This window comes from Dipodomys spectabilis, unplaced genomic scaffold (assembly GCF_019054845.1).
Source record: "Dipodomys spectabilis isolate Male_0828 unplaced genomic scaffold, ASM1905484v1 ptg000070l, whole genome shotgun sequence".
NCBI classification, from domain to species: domain Eukaryota; kingdom Metazoa; phylum Chordata; class Mammalia; order Rodentia; family Heteromyidae; genus Dipodomys; species Dipodomys spectabilis.
This window is the reverse complement of record NW_024870747.1, coordinates 2,310,231-2,335,591: the sequence shown is the minus strand read 5'-3', so window position 1 is coordinate 2,335,591 and position 25,361 is coordinate 2,310,231. Positions and strand designations below refer to the sequence as shown.

The window sequence follows — 25,361 nt, the reverse complement described above, 5'->3', positions numbered from 1 at the left end:
TATCAATTAATTCTACTAAGTTTCACTGTGTGAAATATGAAATCAGCACATATAAATATAAAATATATAACTATATGTAATATAATAAAAAGGGCACATGTTTTGCATTGTTCTGTTGTGGTTAGGGTATCAAAGACAACTCTGTTTTAAAGTATTATTGCATTATCTGTACCTCAGAGTTAGGTAGAGATAGACCTAAAGCTTTACCATTTGTAGATTTACAGCCTGGAGGCAAGAGGAAACACTGTGATTAAAACATCACCAATTTAAGGCCTAATAATGAGGAGAAACATGAACTTCTCCTGGAGCTATGGAAATATTTGGTGATAGAAAGGCAGTAGTGTAAGTTCCTGCCTGGTTGGAAGGTAGACAGGCCAGACATCAGGAAATCATGCATATGAAGAATTTTTTCACCTTGGCGTTAGCTACTTTTGAAATGGTAGGTATAATAAACACTTAAATTTTGATAAAATGCCTTCTAGTCTGAACAGTTCTGTCCGAACTGTTCATTTCTCTATGATCCCTTGTAACTAAGATTAGTTTTGTTCTAGTAAGACAAACTATGCTGTCAGGGTAGGATATTCTGGTTGGTCTGTTCCTACGTGGAAGAAGGATAAAGGGTAGACATTTGTGCCAGTAAGACCTCATTTGGGAAAATTTTAGCTGCAGAAGTTTAGAAGTAGCTCTTAAGCAAGGCTTACTTTGAATCTATTAGCTCCACAAAGCTAACTCATTTACGTAAATAAGTACTTGAAAAAGTCATCACCTTAGGACCTAGCTATAAGTGCTTCAAAGTATGATCAAATCTAAAATGAAAAAGACTTAAAATTGTCATTGACAAAAAATGCAAATGTGAGCAATCAACCGAACAATATAATTTCTTTCCCACTATACACATTATTTTAGGGAAATAAGATCAATAGTATTGTTAGGAACAATAAGGTTTCCTTGCTACAAATAGGCACCCAAGGATATAAGCCTATATAAAGATTGCATCATTAACTACTTAAATTTAGAGGATACTACATGCTTCAGCAGCACGTATACCCAAATTACAACAATGCAGAGATTAACATGACACTTGCACAAGGATAATATGAAAATTCGTGAAGTATTCCATATTTTTCATTCTTCAGTTGCAGAAATGAAAAACAGTTATTAAAAAGTTGATTACAAAATTACAAGTGTAACAATATATGCAAATGTTAGAATTAAACATTAGTTTGACATCAGTGTATTAAATCTTCACCTTAGAAAGGCCTTTACATAGAATAACCTTTACAAAACTTTTGAAATTAGTTAACATTGTCATTTTATCCAGAAAAAATATACTACTATAAGAACCTAGAAAAAGGGGCTGGGAAGGTAGCTCAGTGGTAGTGCTTGCCTTGCATGCCTGAGGCCCTGGGTTCGATTCCTCAGCACCACATAAGCAAAAAGAAAAAAGTCGGAAGTGGTGCTGTGGCTCAAGTGGTAGAGCACTAGCCTTGAGCTGAAGAGCTGAAGGACAGCGTCCAGGCCCAGAGTTCAGGCCTACGACTGGACCAAAAAAAAAAAAAGAACCTAGAAAAAAAATAATCTTAAATTTTCTATATGGAATACAATCTGAAAGGACACATTTATTAATGAATATATATATTATAAAACAATGTTGAATGCAAAGTATATCTAGGAAAGAATGAAATAGATTATGGATGTTATGCAAACACAGAATATAGAATATTTTAAAATATAATTTTTTCAGACCAGAAGCAGAAATATCTTTAGTTTCTGTACTACTCATTTCAACAGATAAGATCAAATTATTTCTGATTAAAAAAATCACAAACTCTGCAGAAATCATTGTAGATGTACACAAACAACTCAAATATATTTGACATCAAAGTCAGGCAATTCACTTGGAAAAATTCCACGGAATTTTTACAGTAAGATATTGCTGTTATTTGAATTCTGAAAATATTTTGTATGGACACAAAGAGTGGACTGGCATTTTGATGTTTAAGAAACGTAACTGATATCTTAGCTATGCTAAATAATGCTGCAATAAACATAGTTGTTTTGGTAGCTTTTGTATGGTCTTGTTTGATGCCCCTAAGTAGATGAATGGATTAAGAAAATAGAATTCTATGGAATGGAATTTTATTCCTCCCTCAGAAAGAATGTCATTGCCCCATTTATTAGGAAATGGAAAGACTTGGAAAAAATTATATTGAAGTAAGCCAGGCCCAAAGAAACATAGATCCCATGGTTTCCCTTATTTGTAACTAGTATATGTCTGAGACAAGCAGAAGTGGTCAGATAAGTTGATGTTAGGTGAAATGAACCCCAAGATAAGGATTCAAATGTTTTTTTTTCTTTCTTGTGATTGTTTCTAACATATTTATAAGATGATTTCTTTGTTGCTTTGTATGTCCCTCCCCCACCGTATAACCCCTGCTTTCATTGTATTTGATGTTGGTATGATTTGTGGAGGGGAAGGGAAAAAACACTAAATAGGGATACAGGTTGACCCATTGCAACAATGAGATGTACAAGACGTCATGTAGAAAAACGAACTTTACGACTTTGGCCGTGAAGGAGGAGTAATGAGGGGGGAGGGGAGTCGGGGGAGATGAGAAGGTATGGGAAGGGGAAATAAAGGAGGAGGCAACAATGATAAGAAATGTATTCAGTACCTTGCCCATGTAATTTTAACCCCTCTGTATGGTGTTTTCACAATAAAATAATAAAACTCAACAAAAAAAAAAGAAAAAGAAAAAAAAAGAGAAAAGAAAAGAAACTTAACCAAACCATTACAACTGAATAGAACAATTTGTACAGCCTTCCACAACTTCAAAGAGGTAGTGATACATACTTATCCTTTTGGTAATATCAAAGGCAGTTTCTTCCAAGTTGTTCTTCAGACCTGGTCAACAGAAGGAGATCCAGTGTATCTTTGCTATCTATGTTCCCAGCAGCAAGATGCAAGGGAGTCAAGAGGCGTTTAGTTTGGGCATTGGTATCTGCATCATGATGAAGTAAGAAAGACGCCACGCTGGTATTATTTCACGAGTAACCACTGCGCAGGGGTGTCCAGCCATTAACAATTATTGCATGAATATCTGCTGCTTGAGCCACAAACTCATGGGCAATATCTAAGTGTCCACTGTAGGCTTCCCGATGAAGAGGGGTATATTCATTGTCATCCCTAGTATTCACATGAGTGGCCTTTATGGAAAGTAGTCACCACACTCTAGTAAGCCGATTATTTTCAGCAGCCCAAAGAAGAAATTTGCTTGGATCCTACTCCAATTTTTTTCTTGCAATTGATACGATTCCTCACTTTTTCATTTTGTTCCTCATCTTCATCAGAATTGCCTAACTAGAGACTTTCAGTGCCAGTGAGAATAAGGTGTCCCTGTATTTCCTCAATAGTTTATAATGGTTGAACTTGTGAGAAAAATACAGTGAATTTTCTGCATCTGTTTATTTTCATGATGATTTATTTTCTCTTTTTCCATTTTTATTATTCCAAGTCATTCTAACTGGAAAGTAGGTAATTGATGGAGAGCAGAGGATAGATGTTCCTCCGTATTCAAAGGTACAGACTGAAAATGAAGATCAGTGTTGTTTTTATGTGCAGCTTCTTCTAGGAATGAGAAAATAGAAAGTGGCTCAGTGGTGGAGTGCTTGCCTTGCATGTATGAGCAATGGCAGGTCATGTCCACCTTGCAGCCTAGTCATTCAGACCCACTGTGCAAAGAAAAAGACATAATACCCAGCCCTCTGAAGCTCGCCACTTTTTGTGGTATCGTACTTTTTTTTCTTCCTGCAAACCCTCAGGGCCTAGGATCCCAGGATCGGCTATGGGTCCAGAGACTGCACCACAGCCTAGGGTGATGGAAGCTGAGTCAGAGTTGCCACGAACTGAGTTCAAGATGTTTGGTTGGCAAAAGAAAGAATAAATAAAAAATTAATTAATTATTTAACTAAATTAAAAAGAAATAAAGCTCTCTGGTTTGGAATTTCTGCCAGTTTCCTTTCTTAGCCTGGGATTTGAACTCAGGATCTTGGTAAATTTGTAGCAATGTGAGGGAAGGTGCAGAGTTGCCACTACTTGAGTTCAAACCTTGTGCCAAGCCAAAAATAAAAAAAAAGTCACTGAGCTCGGCAGGGGGAGTAGTTGTGGAGATGGGAGGGAAGGGATGGTAGGGACAAAACAAAAGAGGAGGCAACAATGCTCAATAGGAAATGAACTCATTACCTTGCTCATGTAACTGTGATCCCTCTGTACAACATTTTTGCAATAGAAATGTACAAAAAAGAAACAATGTAGTGCTCAGAGAAGCACTTTGGGGATAAGGTAAGGATGTCAAAAGCTGTACAAAATTCTACACTGCTTTTTTTAAATGTTCTGTATAGAACTGAATGAACATAACTGCGTTCATTTAAAAAATTAAGCCACTGTCTTGGAACTGGGGCCAGTATTTCTGTAATTGCTGTGATTTGATCTCACCTTCCAGGTAACTCTTTTGCACCATGGGTGAAGGTGAATCTTACTGTCTTTGAGGAAAACAAATTCAGGCTAGAGTTCTGAGGGCCCAAATGAACGCCCTGCAATGGAAAAAAATATTTCTATACATGTGTAATATATGATATATACTTACATACGCATGTTTATTACATATTATTATTTTTATTATTGATTTTGTATTTTATTTTTTATTTTATTCCTTTATTTATTGTTTATTGTATTTAGTATTATTATACACATAATATTTAGTACATGTTTTACATCTATTATAAAATGATTCACAATAATTTAGGACATTGACTCATTGTCATTTATACTTTATTAAGTGTTGAAACATGATACATAATTAAATGGAAGCATTTGTCACAGTCTTCACATGTTTAGAGTCTCTCCCACAGATGAGCTTTGTCTTCTTTATCTTTGGACACCTTCCTATAGGGATTTCTTTAGATGATTTATGATCAGAGGCCTTTTCTTGAGGATAGGCAAGTTGAGAGATAAAATTGTAAGGGTGGGGCAAGAAATGTGACTTAGTGGTAAGGAGCTTGCTCAGCATGCATGAATGCCATGGTTTGAATCCTCGGTGCCACATACTCAGGAAAACCCAGGAGCTGTGGAGTGGCTCAAGTAGTAGAGCTCTAGTCTTGAGAAAAAGAAGCTCAGAGAGAGTGCCCAGGCCCTAAGATCAAGCCCTAGGACTTTCAAAAATAATAGGTCAGATGCTGGTGGCTCACACCTGGAAAACTAGCTTCTCAGGAGACTGAGCGCTGAAGACCACAATTCAAAGAAAGGCTAAGCAAGGAAAGCCTGTTAGACTCATCTTCAATGAATCACCAAAAGACACTGTGGCTCAAGTGGTACTGTTTGCTTTGAACTGAAGGGCTCAGGGACAGTGCCCAGGCTTGAGTTCAAGATACACAACTGGAAAACAGTGCCCAGGCTTGAGTTCAAGACACACAACTGGAAAAAAGTGAGGGTTAATTAAAGTACTTTTCCTATTTGCTAATTAAGAGAACATTCTCTGGAAAATGAACGCTGATGTATACCAGAATTGGAGTCAGAGCTCAAAGTTCAAGTTTAGTAGATCCATATGCCCAGCCTCTGAGACTCTAGCATTATAACCTTGTGTCCTACAGGGTTCTGAAAGGTCCAATGTTGAAAGGGTTAATATGCTTCCCAAGCCCTTTGTGACTTGTAGTTACAATGTCATTACAGTTCTGAACCTAGCAGAGACTTAGTAGCTAACGCCCATCACCCTAGCTTAGGTCTCAAGATCACAGGGTGAAGCCAGCCAGAGTAGGAAAGTCTATGACACTCTGACTTCCACTTCTGAAAGGTCAGATATTCAAGAGCTTCCTGGGTTTCCCTTGGTGATGAGAAGTTACTTGCACTCTAATTGTTCTTAGAGTTCTCAAGCTATAGAAGCAGGAAAGAAACATTATTGACCCATCCTGGGTTCAGATGAAGTTCTCAGGATCCAAGCCCTAGCCCTGTTAGCAGGAAGAACTCCATTGTAACACTGTATTTGAAGGACAGAAAATAGTTGCAAAAGCCAGGCTAGGTGAAGAGACCAAGGTCTGCAGGATTAGGAAGCAGAATGTACACACTCAACAGGGAAGTGAGCTGCAAAACCATTCATTCCAGACACAACCAGCAACCGGGGTGGGTGGGGCGGGGAGAACTTCAAACATTTGTTAGAGTTACACCAGGGTCAGGCTTTTCTCAGCCTCTTCACACAATGACTGATTAACCTTCCTCCCTCAGGTGAAGGGAGCCTCAAGCTATCTTTAGGTTACCAATAGAGAGCCAGTTTAGTGTGTGAGTGTGTGTGGGGGGGAGGGGAGGAACAGAGTTGAAAACCCTGATCTCTGGTTTTAAGGAGTGGGTTTTTCACTCTTCATCTGTCAGATTTGAAGGCCCTTCTTCTACCTCGGTGAGTCCATTCTCCTTCCTTCATTCTGCACATCATTAATGCTAATCCCCAGTCCAAGGAGAGGCAGGGCCATTTCTCTTCTCTCTCCAAGCACTTTAGTTAGAACCTGGGTCTTTCCTCTTGGCTCTGGGGCCCTCAGCTGCCTGAGAAGTGGGAGAGACAGTCTTCCTGCTCTGTGGTTATGTGAATGCGATGCTGGTATCCTGGCACACTGCAGAAGGCCTCATGACTGCTAATTGTTCCCTTCTTCCCTCCTGACATCCACGACCAGATTCATCTATCATCTTTGTATCTATCTATCTATCTATCTATCTATCTATCTATCTATCTATCTATCTATCTATCTATCTATCCATCTATCTATCTATCTACCCACCCACCTACCTATCTATCTCTTTGCCAGTTCTTGGTTGAACTCAAGGCTTGGGCACTGTCTCTAGCACTCTACTACTTGAGCCATGGCACCAATTGTGGCTTTTTCTGTGTATGTGCTACTGAGGAATTGAACCCAGGGCTTCTTGCATGCTAGGCAATCACTCTCTCTCTAATCCACATTCCTAGCCCCCTCATATTTTCTTAATGGTAGTTTTTACATAAGTAGGCTGCCATTTTTCGTCCCCAAGTTAATTTTTCTGAATACTGGTTACTTCTAAGAAACCTGATCTTGTCTTCCCCTGCTCGATTTGTGATTGTTCCTGTGTTGGCCTCATAATAAAATGTAAATAAACCCTGCTGAGAGCCTAAGTGTGTATCATATAAGGACACAGGCCTGGAACCGTGGAAGAGAAAAGTGATGGGCCTGAAATGAAGATTATGATGCAGTATGTGAAACAGGCATCTCTGAAAAATAAATCAGTAAATAAAAGCAGAAGCATTGCATATGGTCTGTTTGTAATCAGGGAGGTAATACATACATAAGTAGGTAAGGCACTGATACATAACTTGGCCTTCTCTCTTTGAATTTTTTTTGTGGTCATCCCATGGCTTAAACTCAGGACCCTATGCAATTCTGAGTTGTATTACTCAAGGCTGAGGCTCTACCGCCACCACAGCTCCACTTCCAGCCATCTGGTGGATAAAAATTGGACATAATCGCCTCCCAGGCCTTACTGCCTGCTCTGGCCAGAATCTCCTGCTTGGCTTTCTCTCTCAAAGCTGGAGCTCTACCCTCTGGGCCACTGCTTCACTTCTGGTTTTCTGGTGGTTTATTGGAGAAAAGAGGCTCACAGACCTCCTGCTTAGGCTGACTTTGGATGGCTATCTCCTGAGGAGGATTCAAGCAACTTTCCTCAGGGATTCGCCGAGGAACCGCTCCACACAAACCTTTAGTCTAAATCTCGAGAGGTACTAGAGAAAAACAGAAACTAGAATATGCTTCTAGTGTGTTCTAGATACTTAAGGTTGGAAACACTTATAATTATTAGTTCATTTTACAGGCAAAAGGAGCACTGCAGACTCCATGAGGATCATTCCAGCTTTCGATCCACTCATCCTGAGACAGTAAATTTACTGTAGCTCAATGCTAAGTGACCGAACTGGCATGTCCTATGGACATTTGCTCCCGAATCCTGGAACACTCATTTCTCACTTTTGGCTGCAAACCTGTGACAAGAGGAGAAGATGAGGAGAGAAAATCGTTCTCAGAGAAAGCAGCGATAAAGAACATTGGGTAGTTTACTTATAAATTCAAACCAATGGAATGACCCTGTTAAGAAGTCAGCTTGTCCAGAGTAAAACATGAAGAAGGAAAGAAAGGGAAGTGACAGTGGCTGCTGACTGTAATCTCAGCTCTGAGGAGGCTGGGATGTAGAGAACCTTAGTCTGAATCCAGCCAGTATTGGAAAGTCCATGACACTGTTATTTCTAAGTCGTTTAAGGATACAGGTGGACCCGTTGCAACAATGAGAAGTACAAGTTGTCATGTCGAAAATGAACTTTACAAGTTTGGTGCATGGGGGGGGGGAGAATTGGGAGGAGGTAGGCTGGGAAGGGATGTGAAGGGTAAACAAAGGAGGAGGCTGCAATGCTTGATAAGAAATGTACTCATTATCTTGCCCATGTAATTGTAACCCCTCTGTACAGTATGGTCACAAAAAATAAAAATTAAAATAAAAAAAAAAAGAGATCACAGAAAAGCCCAGATGTAGGGCTGGACTGAAGTCTCTCTCATTGTCTGGACAAGCAGACAAAAGGCCTCAGTCCTGTACAGCTTTGTAGCAACAACTCCACATCTGGGCCAATTAGTGAGGATGAGTGTGTGTGTGCTCTGAAGGCCAGGAGAAAAAGGCCTCTTTGTACTCCAAGCTATCTCTCTTCCCAGTGCTCTGTTTTGACAAGAAGCCTTCATTTGTGCCACCTCCCGTGGCAGGCCAAGTTCCCTGCACTTATCCTGCCTTTGTGAGACTATATTCCAGTGCTCAGATACAGTGCTCAATATATTTCAGAAGTCCTTCTTGCAGACAACTAGGGCACTGAACTTAATGAAATGTTTCATTGCCAGCGATAATGGGCCTATGATACCTCTCCTTGGTTTTCTGGAAGCTTGAGAAATCCAAGCACATGTTGGATATCACAAAGCTTCCTGTCCTCTAGGGCTGATGAAGACCATCAGGTTCTGAAACCTTTGACCTCTCTTAATTGGGCCTTGGATGGCTAGGTTTGGGGGTTGAACACAGGGCCTTGGTGCTGACCATAAGTTCAGTGGAGAAGTCCAGTGCTTTACCATTTTGTGTCACAGCTTCACTTCTGGTCTATGTGTGTGTGTGTGTGTGTGTGAGTGTGTGCGCGCGCGCGCGTCTGTGTGTGTATGTCCATGTGTGTGCGCGCATACAGTCGTGGAGCTTGAACTCAGCACTGTGCCTAATTTCTCTTGTACAAGGATAGCCTTCTCTCACTTGAGCCACAGAACCATTTCATGCTTTTTCTAGTGATGTTGTCCTGAGTAATCAAGCCCAGGGTCTCATATATGCAAAGCACTCTACCCCTAAGGCACATTCCCAGCTCTGTACTTCAGGTTTGTTAGATTGTTTCTGGTTTTGGGTTTTTTTTTTTTTTTGATGTTGTTGGTTGTAGGAGTTGAAGTCTGGGACTGGGTGCTGTCCCTGAGCTTTTCAGCTCAAGTCTTGTGCTCTATCATTTGAGCCACAGCACCACTTCAGGTTTTCTGGTGGTCCATTGGAGCTAAGTGTCTCAAAGTCATTCCTGCCCAGGCTAGCTTTGAACCATGATCCTTAGTTCTCATCCTCCTGAGAACCTAGGATGATAGTCATGAGCCACAAGCACCAAGCTTCCACTTAATGTTTCTTAGTGGTGAATTGGAGATAATAGTCTCATGGGACTTTTTGTGTCTGGGATAATTTAGAACTCAGATCCTCAGATCTCAGCTTGCTGAGAAGGCAGGATGACAAACCTCATCTATCGACCCCTAGGCCATGGTAGTCTGCTGCAAGGGGATCCTTGGCTCCACGTGGTGGAGTGCTAGCCTTGAGCCCAAGAGGTAAGGGTCAAAATCTAGGTCCTGAGATCAAGGTTCATGACTGAGAAAACAAACAAACAAAACAATGGTCTGCAGGAGACAACTCATTAGTCTTCAGTTATACTTAATTTTGTTCCTTCCATGGAGATATATCTGAGCCTCAATATTCTTATCTGTGCAAGCATCTCAGTTGTGGAGCTCTTACAAGGACCAGATGAAAGACTGCACCCTGTGAAGGACATAGCACATGACACTGTTTGAAGGACTCAGTACACAGCATCATGTGAAAGACACTGCACCCAGAACCCAATTCAGGACTCAGCACACTTCAACCTGTGAAGGACTCAGCACATAGCACCCTGTGCAGTACTCAGCACAGAGCACCTTATGAAGGACTCAGCACATAGCTGTATTCCACAAGCTGTCATTAGAATCAACATGTTTTCTTCAGTATCACCATTCTTTGAGGAACATTTCACAAACCACACAAGTTCACATCTAATGGTTTAGTGGAGTGTTTTTTTTCGGGGGAGGTTACCCATGGGGCTTGAACTGAAATGTAGGGATACTGTTCTAATAACATTTGCTCAAGGCTACAGCTCTACCACTTGGAAGAGTCTCACAGACTTCCTGCTAGGGCTGGGTTTTAAAGCCCGTGAGCAGCTAAAATGACTGAGGTAAGCCAGCAGCGTCTGGTTCGGTGGAGCTGGGTTGCAGTGATTTACATCTGGATAAGTCAGGTTAGGTGGCAGCTGTCAGCACCAGACTCCTAGCTTGCTCTGTGATGAAGTATTTGTAGTCTTGACCTTCTATAGTTGCAGTTAGAACAGTCTACCTTTTTTGACAGCAGTCCTGGGCCTTTAGTAAGGGCTTAGCCACTCTCCCCAAGCGTTTGTGCTCCAGGCTAATACACAATTGATTGAAAGAAAGCAGAACTTCTGGTTTTTCTTTTTATATGGTACTGAGGAATGGAAGCCAGGGCTTCCTGCTTACTAGGCGAGCACTCAACCACCGAGTCCCAGGAGTGCATGAGGTATAAATAGAGAATGCTGTATATAAATATTATATGTACAAAAAGAAAGATGTGGGCTGGGAACGTGGCTCAGTGATAGAGCGCTTCCCTTGCAAGCATGAGGACCTGAGTTCAATTCCTCAGCACCACATAAGCAGAAAAAAAAAAGCCGGAAGTGGTGCTGTGGCTCAAGTGGTAGAGTGCTAGCCTTGAGCTGAAGAGCTGAGGGACATAGCCCAGGCCCAGACTTCAGGCCCATGACTGGACCCAAAAAAAATAGAGAGAGATTTATGCATATTATTAAATTATAGCTAATAGTACTACCAATGTTAGGTATTAAATGATGTCTCCATTTAATTATATATCCCAGTTGAACAATTGATAAAACATTATTACTCAATTTACTGTTATTGTTTATCATATATGTACATACATCCATACATATAATTACATATTTTATAGAATGAGTCCTCTATTTATAATTAATTTATGCATCATGTGTTACTACCAATTATTAGGTATTTAACTATGTCTCCATTTACTTTTCATTCTGTTAATGCTTAATAATATATTAATTAAACTTAATCCACATCCTATAATTATTTTGTCTAATATTATCCCAGAATGATTCGCTACTAATTCAATTTGTTTTTCATTTATTGTAGTGACCATTTTTCCACCTATGACATTTTTACCTTTATGACATCCTATTACATAGTATATAGATTTGCATACGAATTACGCATCCTACCTGACATGGAGCAATTTCATAGAAAAGGAAAATATGTGTCACTCTTGACTTCTTACTCCAAGATTGCATTTTTGGCAGGGCTGGGATCTAAACTAAGGGCCTAGAAGGCTCAGCTCATGAATGAGTGACTGTCAGCACAGCAGCCTCTAGCCAATTCAGTTGCTAGGCAGTTCCCAGCCGATGAGACTGAGCCCCGTATGTTGACCCCATATTGTGCCTAGTGAAGTTATGCATTTTATTTGTTGTTTTATTAATTTATTTACCATTTATTTTATTGACTGGTATTACACATGGAATATTTATTACATTTATTACATGGGATATAGATTTGCCTATGTATGAAACTTCATACCTGACACCCAGACGCTCACAGAAAAGGAAAACATGTGTCACCAGTGCTTCTTACTCCACAATTCAATTTTTGTGAGTGCTGGCATCTGAACTCAAAGCCTACAAAGACCAATTCATGAATGGGCGAGTGTCAGCACGGCCAACCTGGGCCATATGGAGCTGACAAGCAGTTACCAGCACCTGAGATCCAGCCCCAGGGGTTGAGAAAATAAGACAGATTGACATGCGGATGGTAGTACACAAATAAATATAGATCTTTATAGAGTACCAGAGATGTTTATATATTCTTCAGTTATATAGACTACATTTTTAACAATTCTTGGGTATTTATTATACCCCCATGTAATTAGTATTATTGTGTTCATTCTTAATGAATTATTAATTTAATCAACCACTGTCACAAAACTATTGCATCCATGTAATTAATAGTATTCTTTTAATGTGTCAAAATATTCATTAAAATCCATCAGCCTCCTAAAATCACTACTTTTATAGTAGTATCATTCAGGAACAACTAATTTAATCTTGACATTCATAATCTTCCATCAGTATTCCTATGAATAGGAATGAGACTCTTAGGATCTCCCACCATTGGAAGGGGTCAGGACCGGGCCTCGACCAGAGGGCCTATGTTGCCGTGTTGACCTATGGCTTGCCTGGTAGCTCACTAGCCTTCAGCAATGTCAGGTTACAAAACTTTTCATCAATGTCATTCAGACCTAAGATGGTCACCTTGCAAAAAAAACAAATGTAAAACAGATAGCCATTTGCAAGTTGCCAGATTTTTATCTGTGTCATTTTATTTATCTTTTTCCTATAAATCTTTGGGGCCCAGGAACCCAGGTTCAGCTGTGGGTCCAGTGGTTGCACCCCAGCCTAGAGCGATCAAAGCTGAGGCAGAGTTGCCCCAACCTGAGTTCAAGCTCTGTGCTCGACAAAATAAAAATAAATAAATAAATAAATTCATTAAAAATATTTATAAAATTATGAGGCTCCTTGGCTTGGAATTCATGCCATTTTTTTGCCAGGCCTGGGATTTGAATTCAGACTCTGGGAAAATCTGCAGCATTGTCGGGGAAGGGGAATCTCACTATGCTGGAAGACAAGAAAGTCAGGCCTGTTCCCAGGGCCTGAATTCAAGTCTTAGCACTCAAAAAAATAATATTCATATACATTTTAAATACATGATTTATATTTGCATACACATGTTTACTTATATTGCAGTTAGTGTAGTTATTCTTTTTATTTTATTTTTATGTATTTCTTATGTATTTTAGTGAGTATGATTACACATATAACATTTTTTACATCCTATTACATAGGACATAAATTTGTCTATGTATTTAACATCATTCCTGAGACGCAGGAATTTTGACAGCCATAAGGAAAACAAGTGGCTTCTTCCACTAGGATTAAGTTTTTGGCAGTTCTGTGATTTGAACTCAGAAACTAGCAGGCCAACTTCATGAATGGGTCAATGTTAGCACACCAGTCTGATGCAAATGAAGTTTTCAGGCAAATTTCAGGACCTGAGATGAAGCCCTAGGAGTGGCCAATATATAAAAAGATAGATACGTAGATTGCAGTGTGTGTGTATTTACATATGAATATGCATCTATAAATAAATGTATACAGAGAGAGACAGACATTTATGTAGAACCTAGTGTATAACTCTATATAAAGTGATGTCTACATCTTATTTTTATATATTCTATTACTACCAATTATATATTCTATTACTACCAATTATTTGGTCTAAAATTATGCCTCCATTAATTAATCATGGTAGAAGTTATTAATTGAATTAATCTATGATATATATTTATGCATACAATATTATACTAGAAAGACTAGATAAATAGTAATTCAATTTGTACATGTCAAATATTCTATTAATGTTCCTATAGATAGGAACGAGTTTCCTAGGATCTTCAGCTGTGTGTAGGTGGGAGTCCGAGGATAGAACTCACGGCATAGGTATCTGGGTGGGGCTTAGGCTTTACCAACAATCTGTGAGCCTTTGGCCATGAAAGGTCACATACAATTTTCAAGCTGAGTCATTGAGACCCATGGTGGTCACAGTGCAAAGGAAACAAAGGTAAAACGGTTGTGTAATACTTGCTGGTTTTTTCCTCATCCATATTTGTTGGTTTGATGTATTTTTGCCAGTGCTGGGAGTTTAACTGGGGTCCTAGGATGACCGGATCATCTGTGGGTGTAAATGCTGCAAATCAGCCTAGGGTAATCATGGGTTAAGACACAGGTGCTTCCTTGAGAAAAAGGAACTCAGGGACAGTGCCTGGGGTTACAGTTCAAGCCTCAGGGCCTGCCACAAAAATAGAGCCAGTAACTCTATGTGTCTGTGTATGTATGCATGTATTTCTATCAGTGACCATCTAGAGTTGCTGTGAAGAAAGGTTTGAATGGAATGATTTCACAGCACAGAGAGTGCTTTCAAGACAGTGCATGTTCTGGGGCTCCCCTCACTTTTCCCGAGATTTAAACTTGGGTCCTGGGATCTCAAGATGGGCTGTGGGTCCAGAGGTTGCACCCCAGCCTAGGATGATCAAAACTGAGGCAGAGTTGCTACTAGCTGAGTTCAAGCCCCGGGCCTGGCCAAAAATATAAGGCATTAGTTTGGAATTTGCACCATTTTTTTGCAGGCCTGGGATTTGAACTCAGGGTCTGGATATCTCTGTGGCACTCTGGGGGACAGGAAGCTCACCGTCATTGAAAACAAGAAATTCAGACCAATTTCCAGGACCAAATTCAAGCCACAGCACTGGAAAAAATAATATTCATGTATGAAATCTTTTTACATACACGGGTTTACCCCATATGACATTTATTATCCTTATCTATTTATTCTTTATTTTATTATTATTACATATATAATATTTATTTCATTTATTACATCTTATCACATGGATATATTTGCACATGGATTTTACATCATACTGAGACCCAGGACTTTTACAGAAAAGGAAAAAAAAATATGTCAAAATTTGCTTATTACTCCACCTATAAACTTTTGGCCATGCTGGGATATGAACTCACAACCCACAATGCCCAATTCATGAAAGTGTCAGTTGTAGACAAAGCCTTTGGCAAATTGAGCTGCCAGCCAGTTCTGAGCACGTGTGATCAAGCCATAGTAGTGGCCTAGATTTAGATATAGATATAGATAGATAGATAGATAGATAGATAGATAGATAGATAGATAGATAGATAGATAGATCTGTAATTTGCTCGCTCTCTCTCTCTCTCTCTATATATATATGAGAGAGAGACAATATGAGGATATTGAATAATATATATTGTGAATTATTAGTTATTAATTTAAGCCTCCATTTAATGAAGTATCATGGTTTAATACTTATTAAAGCATTAATGTAAAAGTAGTCAGTATTCTTTAATTAGGAGAATCATACCATGGTGCTAGAATGAAAGACATAATCCAATACTTTTTGTGTGGCATTCTTTAGGAGAATCATGAACAACTGTGAATTTAATTGTTACTTTTATGACAGTCCATTAAGTATTCCCATGAATAGGAATGATTTTCTCAAGATCTCCCTCCATTTGTAAGTATCAGTCCTGGCATTTGAACTCCAGGCCTGGGTAGTTTACTTCGAAATGCAAACCATTAGTATGACACTGTGAAGATTTCAGATTGTCATGATAAAACAAAGAACAACAAGAATAAAAGAAAGCCAGGTCTCAGAGGCTCATGCTTGTAATCCTAGCTCTTCAGGAGGCTGAGAGGTAGAGAATGGCAGCTTGAATTCAGTCGGGACAGGAAAGTTCAGGACACTCTTATTTCTAAGGGATCACAGGAATATAAACACCCATGAGGGGGACTGAAACTCAAGGGCAGAGCACCACCCTTGAACAAAAGAAGCTCTGGGAGAGTGACTAGGCTCATAGTACAAGCCCCAGACCTGCCAAAAAAGAAAAAATAGTAAATCCATGTCTCCCCATGTATGTATGCATGTATTTCTATTGGTAAAGATCCAGAGTAGCTATGTTGAAAGGCACTCAGCTAGGAAATTTGCTTTGAATAGAATGATTTCATAGCACAGAGAGTGCTTTCAAAACAGTGCATGTTCCAGGGCTCCCCTCACTGTTCCCAGTGTAGCCTGAGGGTTTCTGTGCACTCCAGGCTGCTGGAGGAAGTCTGCCTCATGGTCTGGACAGACAGACTAAAAGGCCCCCCTCCTGTACAGCTGTGTAACAAACAACTCCATCTGAGCCAATTAGTGAGGATGAGTGTAGGCAAAATTTGAAGGACAGGAGAAAAAGGCTTCTTTGTACTCTAAGCTATCTCTCTCCCCAGGAAGCTTTCATTTGTGCCAGCTCCTGTGGCAGGCCATGTTCCCTGCACTTATCCTGTCTTTGTTAGATTATGTTCCAGTATTGAAATAACCTGCTCCAGTTAATTCATGGGTCCTTCTGGCAGACAATAAGGGAGCGGAACCTAATGAAAAGATTCCTAATTGGCAATGGTGCCTCCCTAGGATTCCAGAAGCTTGCTTAATCTAAGCACTTGTGCAAAATCCCAAAGTTTCCTATCATCTAGGGCTGGTGAAGTGCATCAGATTTTGAAACCTTTGACCTATCCTAGTTGAGCCCTGGATGGCTAGCTTTTGGGGTTGAACACAGGACCTCAGTGCTGACCATGAGCTCAGAACAGAAGCTCAGTGCTTTACCACCATTTGGTGTCACAGCTTCACTTCTGGTATCTGTGTGTGTGTGTGTGTGTGTGTGTGTGTGTGTGTGTATGTGTGTGTGTGTGCATACACTTGTCCTGGAACTTGACCTCAGGACCTGAGCATGGTTCCTGAGTTTCTCCTGTACAAGGGTAGCACTCTACCACTTGAGCCACAGGGCCTCTTCAGGCTTTTTTCTAGTGATGTGGTACTGAGGATTCAATTCCAGGGATTCATACATGCAAAGCATTCTAACCACTCCTGTTTTGGTTTGTTTGTTTCTTTTCTTTTCTTGTAAGTTGGAAGAGTTGAAGTCTAGGCCTGGGTGCTGTCTATCCTAGAGCTTTTCAGCTAAAACCAAGCGCTTTACCACTTGAGCTACAGCACCCCTTCAGGTTTTTGGTGGGTCACTAGAGAGAATTGTCATCTCAAGGAATTTCCTGCCCAGGCTGGCTTTGGACCATGATCCTCAGCTCTCAGGCTCCTGAGTAGTTAGGATGACAGGCGTTAGTCACTGGTGCCCAGCTTCCATTTCAAGTTTCTAAGTGGTGAATAGTAGATAATAGTCTCATGGGAACTTTTGTGTCTGGGATAGTTTAGAACCCAGATCCTCACATCTCAGTTTCTTGAGTAGGCAGGGTGACAGACCTCAGCTACAGACACCTAGATCATAACTCTCTGTTGCAAAGAGCCATGGGGAATGCACTGAAAATTTGGGGGTACTGTTCTAAGGTCTTTTGCTCAAGGCTAGAGCTCTACTACTGTGAACCACAGCTCAGAGTTTCACAAATCAGCCCCTGAGTATCTTGGATGACAGTGGAGAGTGAACCAGCAACTTCTGGTTCCGTGGAGCTGGGTTGCAGTGGTTTACCTCTGGCTAAGTCAGGTAAGATGGCAGCTGCAAGCATCAGGCTCCATGCTTGTTCTGTGATGAGGTATATTTGCAGTACTATCCTTATATTGTTGCAGTCAGAACATTCTATTTTTTTTTTTTTTGGTGCCAGTCCTGGGTCTTGAGAAAGGGTCTAGACACAGTCCCGAAGCTTTTATGCTCAAAGCCAGTGCTCCACTGCTTAAGCGACAGCACGATTTCTAGATTTTTCTGTGCACAAGGGAGTGAGGAATCGAACTCAGGGCTTTGTACGTAGTAAGCGAGCAATCTACAAATAAGCCCGATGACTGACAAGTGTATGAACACATAAATATGTAGATTGATAGATAGATAAATAGATGCATATATATATATATGCTATATATATATATATATATATACATATATATATATATATATATGTATATATATATATATATATATATATATATAGCAAGAGAGAGATATATGTATACTAGGAAATTGCATATAAAATATTATTACAAATTATTGGCATTTAAATTATTCCTTCCTTTTTTAAGTAACATTATTGAATAAATAATAAAGTATTAATTGAAAATTAGTTAATGTAGTTTTATATAATCATACACTAACTATTAATTTAATTAGTACTTTTTTTTCTTTTATTTTACATTGTGAAAATACTATACAGAGAGGTTACAATTACATGGGCAAGATAATGAGTAAATTTCTTATCAAGCATCGTAGCCTCTTCCTTTTTGTTTCCCCTTCCTATCTTTTCCCATTCTCTCCCCGCCCCTCACCCCCACACACAATCATCGTTCCAAGCATCCCCCCCCCCACAGTTGTAAAGATCATATTTTGACATAACTACTTGTACATTTCATTGTTGCAATAGGTCCACCTGTATCCCTATTTAAACGATTTGTTTTTTCCCTTCCCCTCCACAAATTATACCGACATCAAATACAGTGAAAGCAGGGGTTATAAAGTGGGGGAGGGACATAGAAAGCAACAAAGAAATAATCTTATAAATGTGTTAGAAACAATCACATGAAAGATAAAACACATTTGAATACATATCTTAGGGTTCATTTCCCGGAAATCAATTTATTTGACCTTTTCTGCTTGACTCAGACATATACTAGATATTGCAAATGAGGGAAACCATGGGACCTATGTTTCTTTGGGCATGGATTACTTCACTTAATATAATTTTTCCAAGTTTTTTCATTTCCTAACAAATGGGGCAATGTCATTCTTTCTGATGGAGGCATAGAATTCCATTGTGTATATATACCACATTTTCTTGATCCATTCATCTACTGAGGGACATCTGAGCTGGTACCATATCTTAGCTATGGTAAATAATGCTGCAATAAACATAGTCGTGCGGGTAGCTTTAATGTGGTCTTGTTTGTGAACATTTGGGTAAATGCCCAAAAGTGAAATTGCTGGGTCATAGGGGAGCTCTATGTGGAATCTTTCGAGGAACCTGCATACTACTTTCCAAAGTGGTTGAAGAAGTATACACTCCCACCAACAATGCAGTAAGATTCCCTTCTGTCCACATCTGCTCCAGCACCTGTTGTTATTATAGTTCTTGATTATAGCCTTTCTAACTGGGGTGAGGTGGTATCTCATGTTGTTTTGATTTGCATTTCTTTAATGGCTAGGAGGTTGAACATTTCTTCAGGTGTCTATTGGCCATCCTTCTTTCCTCTTCAGAGAAGTTTCTCTTAAAGACTTTAGCCCACTTATTTATTGGGCAGTTGTTTCTTTGAAGATTTGTTTTTGGAGGATTTAATTTTTTGAGTTCTAGGTATACTTTAGATATGAGACGCTTGTCCATTGTATGACTAGTGAAGATTTTCTCCCAATCCGTGGGCTTTGATTGATCTTACTAGCTATGTCCTTTGCCATGCAGAAGCTCTGCAATTTCATGCCATCCTATTTGTCCAACCTTTCTTTGATTTGTTGCTTTTCCGGCTCTTTATTAAGAAAATTTCGGCCTGTGCCAAGGAGACCTAGGGTTTCTCCTATTACACCCTATAATGTTTTCAGAGTGTCTGCTTTGACTCTGAGGTTTTTGATCTTTTTGGAGTTGATTCGGGTGCAGGGTGATATATAAGGATCTAGCTTATTTTTCTAAAAGTAGTTAACCAATTTTGACACCACCATTTACTGCAGAGGCTCTTCCTTCTAAGAGATCACCAGAAAAATAAGCATGAATGGGGCTGTGACTCAATGGCAGAGCGCTACCCTTGAGCAAAAGGAGCTCAAGAGCAGGGCCTAGGATCATAGTACAATAGAGTACCCGCCCTCCCCCAAAAAGGAGGCAATAACTACATGGATCTCTGTATGGATGATGGGCCTTCAGCAGGTTGCCCATCCCCAGCCACCCCAACCTGGTCAAACTGGGACAAGCCCTCATAGAGTACTAAGTGTGAGCCAGCAGCTCGAACAAAGCACCTTCTGCCATTTAATAACTGAAGACCTGAAGGCTTTGCCTGGGCTAGTGTGTGCAACGGGTGCATAATGTTCTGTCTGAGGCATCCCATTGGGACACTTTGCAGCCAGCCACTGCTTCCAGAGAGTCCACAGTACCTAGGTTGGAGGAGTTGTCCAAGGTTCTCTCTGCATAGTCTCTATCCTTGTGTAGGATGTGAGCCTAGACCTCTGGGGCCTGGTGGCTATCACTCATCTATCATTCCTCATTGCCAAGTCAAAAGCTAGTCCCAAATCTTGGCATAGACATGAAATAATCTGCTATTTCTACGCCAAAAGGGGTAATTCAATAAATCCCACTCTCATAATTCCCATTAGAAGTGGGCTGCGAATGTGGCTTAGTGGTAGAGTGCTTACATAGCATAAATGAAGCCCTGAGTTTCATTCTTCAGTACCACAGAAACAGAAAAAGCCAAAAGTGGCACTGTGGCTTAAGTGAGAGAGTGCTAGCCTTGAGCAAAAGAAGCTCAGGAACATACCCAGACCCTGAATTCAAGCCCCAAGACCTGCAAAAAGAAAAAAAAAGTGAGTCTGGTGAGACATATTCTTCTGGGACACAGAGGAGGGCCAAGGTTATAGGTAAGAGGTAGAGTAGAAGGCAGGTGCTGCTGGCTCACCCCTGTAATCTTAGTTACTCAGGAGGCTGAGATCTGAGGATCCCAATTACTAACAAAAAGTATATGAGACATTTTTCTTCAATTAAACACCCAAAAAGCAAGAAGTAGAGCAGTGGTTCTAGTAGTAGAGTGCTAGCCTTGAGCAAAAAAGCTCAGGGTTAGGATAACGTCCAGACCATAAATTTAAACATCAGGACTGGCACACACACACACACACACACACACACACACACACACATACACACACACACACACACGCATGCTCCCGCGTGTGCACACACACACATGCACACACAACACACCAAGATAGAGCATTTGCCAGTCACTCTGCACAAAGTTCCGTCTATAGCAACTCAATAATAAAAAAAAGGGAGAAGGGAAGGAAAGATTTGCTCCAGGAGGTGATATAACCAGTGCCAAAATTCCACAGGAGTTCTAAGGCATGGAACCGGACAGAGAGCCTCAGGCAGAAGGTCCATCATGGGCAAAGGTCCTTATGTGTCGTATGGAGCAAGTGGTGTAGGTGGAATGAAGGTTCTGTGGCTTCAGACATTCTGGCAGAACATTCAAGGCTGGGTCAAGGTTTGTTGAGACACAGGTAGGGCAAATGGTGGGTTCCCAGAATGGGCCCATGGGGAAGATTAGCTTGGCTTTTCACCATGGACTGCAGCCATTTCCTGTGGCTGGAAGCCTATTTTTCACACCTCCTGACCCTCAGGCCTCCTTTGCATGGAGGATTCAAGGCAAACACAGGGAAGAATGCTTGCTTAAGAAAAGCTTCTAGCACAATGCCAGAAGTGGCTCAACCCCTGTAAATCCTAGCTACTCAGAAGACTGAGATCAGAGATCATGAGTCAAGCCAGCTCAGGTGAGAAAAGTTAGTGAGACTGTTCTTGCAGATTAACTACAAAAGCCAGAAATGGAGCTGTGGCTCAAGTGGTAGAGTGCCAGCCTTGAGGGAAAAAGTTAAGAGACCAGAGGCCAGACCCTGAGTTCAAGCCCCAGCATTGGCACCTAAAAAAATAAAGAAAAGCTTTCAGGAGCTACTGAAAGGTCAGATCAGCCAGGTGCCAGTGACTCAGACCTCTCCTCCTAGCTCCTCAGGAAGCTGAGATATGAGGATTACGGTTCAAAACCAACCCCAGGCAGGAATTCCGGGAGACTCTGATCTAAAAGGAACCTCCTGAATACTGGAATTGGCTCTGTGACTCAAGTGGCAAGCTGAAGAGCTGGGGCACATCATCCAGGCCCAGAGTTCAAGCCCCATGACCAACACCTGGCCTTCTTGGACCTCACTCTGTGACTCTAGGCAGAGTACTTTCCAGTGGGCCCCTGAGGATCTCCCAACGTCTTGGTGTTCTACAAGTCTTGAGTGCAGCCTCTTTTGAGGCCTTTTCCTATAGAGCAGGCCACAGTATCAGAGAAGAATCCAGCCCTGGGGTATGGAGGTCATTGGTCGGGTCATCAGAATGGCATCTGTCATGGGTGCAGTGTGCATCTGACCAGGCAATCAATGTCTCAGATCATAGTTCTGGGCCAGGAGGGGCAAGGGCTGCAAAATGGCACAGCAGGTAACACCCACTCATACAAGTATCACAACAGTGTTAATCATCAGGCACACCTTGAGCAGGTGTTGAGTTGGGCTCATGATAGACTTGTAGGCTTAGGAATCTAAAGCCTGCTGGCTGCTGCTTGTAGAAGTCGCTATCTCTGGAGTCCCAGAGCTCAGAGCCCTGCTTTCCTCACCAGTGCGTGGGGGTATATGAAGGTCTGCAATCGTGGGCCGACTACAAAGGAGCATCCATAGTGTCCTTCCCTGGTTCCTGTGGCCCCATGCACGGATGAAGGGGCAGGTTCCATGGTACTAACTGCCATGGCCCAGAACCCTCAGTCCAAGAAGGACTTAGGGAGAAAGTACTTGATCCGCTTTGAGAGTTTACTATGTCTATGCCTCAGGACTGCCCCCAGTTCTAGCTCAGCTCATCATTACTACCTTCCTCTGTGTGTGTGTGTGTGTGTGTGTGTGTGTGTGTATGTGTGTGTGTGTGTAAAGAACACTGCTGGTGGAATATCAATACCAAATTTCAAACTCTACTATAAAGCCATAGTAATCAAAACAGCTTGGTACTGGCATAAGAACAGACCTCAGGACCAATGGAATAGAATTGAAAACCCAGAAATGAACCTACAGACCTATAGCCAACTAATCTTCGATAAGGGAGCTAAAATAATACAATGGAAGAAAGACAGCCTCTTCAGTAAATGGTGCTGGCAAAATTGGTTAACTACATGTAGAAAACTAAAACTAGATCCTTATATATCACCCTGCACCAGAATCAACTCCAAATGCATCAAAGACCTCGGAGTCAAAGCACACACTCTGAAAACATTACAGGATGGAATAGGAGAAACCCTAGGCCTCCTTGGCTCAGGCCGAAATTTTTTTAATAGAGACCCAGAAACACAACAAATCAAAGAAAGGTTGGAGAAATGGGATTGCATGAAGTTGCAGAGCTTCTGCATGGCAAAGGACATAGCTAGCAAGATCAATAGAAAGCCCACAGATTGGGAGAAAATCTTCACTAGCCATACAACGGACAAGGGTCTCATATCTAAAATATAGTTGGCATCCACATTCTTTGGCAAGACCAGCCCCAGGGTCAGCCCCATAGCTCGCCTGCCAGTGGGGTGCTTGGGGCGGTTTCTGCCATGGGGCTCTCTAGCAGGAGCGCCTTGGGCGGCACCTGAACTAGGGCCCCATCCCATCGGTTTGCCCATCAGTACCTGCACCTTGAGCAGGACTCGCCCTTTAGGTCTCCCTCCATCCCCTGGATTCAGGGCAGAACAGATGCAAGGGCCTGACTGGGCCCACCCACTTCCTTCTGCTCCCACCTGCATCACAGGGACAGACTCGCGACAAAGCCCTGCCCTTTCAGGCTTGCTGGCATCTGTTTCCTGAGCCTGGTCCCGCCCCATTTTTCCTGCTGCTTCTCGGATCCCAGGCAAGACCCACAAACCAGTGCTTTGTTCCCAGTAGGCCTTTTGCAGCCCTGGTACCCCAGGCAAGACTCTCAGGCTGAGGCCCCAGCAACTCTTCCTCCACCCCGCATCAGCTCATGGCAGCAGGACAGCTCCAGAAGTCATTTCCTGGAAAGCAGAGAATGGCTCTGGCCTGGAAGGGATGAGGTTGGAGCAAGCTCCAAGACTGGGAACTGACTCTTAATGGCCCATGGAGACTTTGCCATTCTGAGAGAGCCAGGCTGCCCAGGAGGGGTGGGATAAGTGGAAGGGGCATGAAACTTAGGACAGGGGCAGGCCAGGAATGGAGGAGGTAGGGCTGATGGGGGAAATGGAGGAGCAAGGATGGAGCAGATGGGGATGGGGTCTCGGTGTTGTGCCTGCTGGGCCCCTAGGCCCCTATGGTTAGGAGAAGCAGGAGAGGGACTGGCGGGGCAGGAGAGGCAGGAGCAGTCAGTGGGAAAGGGCTGGCCAAGCAGGGAAGAGGAAGGCAGGATTTCTAGGCTTCTTCAATGAGAACCAACCCGGGCTGCCAGGGAGGGGCAGCAAATGGGGAGCAGGCCAACCCAGCAGTGTGGGTGGACTTAGTAGGCGGAGCCCTCAGAGACCAGTAGGGGAGAAGGGGTGGGCCTCCATCTTGGAAATCTTGAAGTTGGCCTTCAGGGAAGGGAGAAAGTAGGAAGGGAGAATTCGGGGCTGCTGCCATCTGCCTGCGGGGGGGGGGGGGGGGAGGGGGACTAGGCCTCCCTTGGGCTTTGCTACAACACATTCGACCATACCAGTGGGGCCACAGGGCACCAGCACCTCCTCCCAGACTAATATCCTGGGATGAGGGAATGTAGGAGATAGGAAAGGCTGCCCTCAACCTGTGGGTCCCCTCTGGCTACTGAGGCCTCTCTAATTCAGACCCACTGTGGCTGACATGGCCCAGGAGCCAACAGAGAGCCTTGGCTCTGTGTGTGGCTGTGGCATTGAGAGGTCATTTCCCAGGGAAATGGGTGAGCATGGGGGAGGGAACTCAAGACACAACTGGGAGCAGTGGAGGAGAGAGCCTCCCATAGGAATGCAGGCCAGCTTCTGGATTTCCCACACAGATCAGACTTGGTTGCATAGGGCTGGACAGCCAAGAGGGATCCAAGAAGGAGCTGGGGATGGGAGTGGGGTGAGGGGGTTGGGAATCAGCTGGTGACCTCTCCAGGTGGGGTGAGAAAAGGCATCTCCAGAGGAAAGGAGTTGGAGGAGGCCGTGTGCACCTGCAGAACCCACAGCAGAAACAGTCCAGGAAGGAAGAGGGGGAAACATGAGCCAGGTGCTTGGGCCTACCCCTGCCCCACCAGGGAGCCCATCTCTCCCAATGAGTTGTCTCCCTGGAGTGGGGGGAGGGGTGGTATTGCGCCTTTGGCTCCCTAGGTGGGGCAGAGGGCAGGGGCATGTCCCACAAGCCTTATCCAGACATGGAGAGGTCCTTCCTGCACGGGGAAGGTGGAGAGGGAAAGCACAGTGCAGAATCAAGTCCAGGAAGGAGCAATGGAGGATGCACGGTGTACAGGGAGCACCCTCTGGATCAGCAGTGGGTGGAGCAGTGAAGGGCTGGCATGGGGGAGGGGGAGAGTGGGTGGTC

The 25,361-nt window shown here is 42.3% G+C and overlaps 1 pseudogene; it reads left to right on the top strand.

Moving 5' to 3' along the window:
- Positions 1-1,026: 1,026 nt before the first annotated feature.
- Positions 1,027-1,126, top strand: LOC122109907 (annotated as a pseudogene).
- The last annotated feature ends 24,235 nt before the right edge of the window (positions 1,127-25,361 follow it).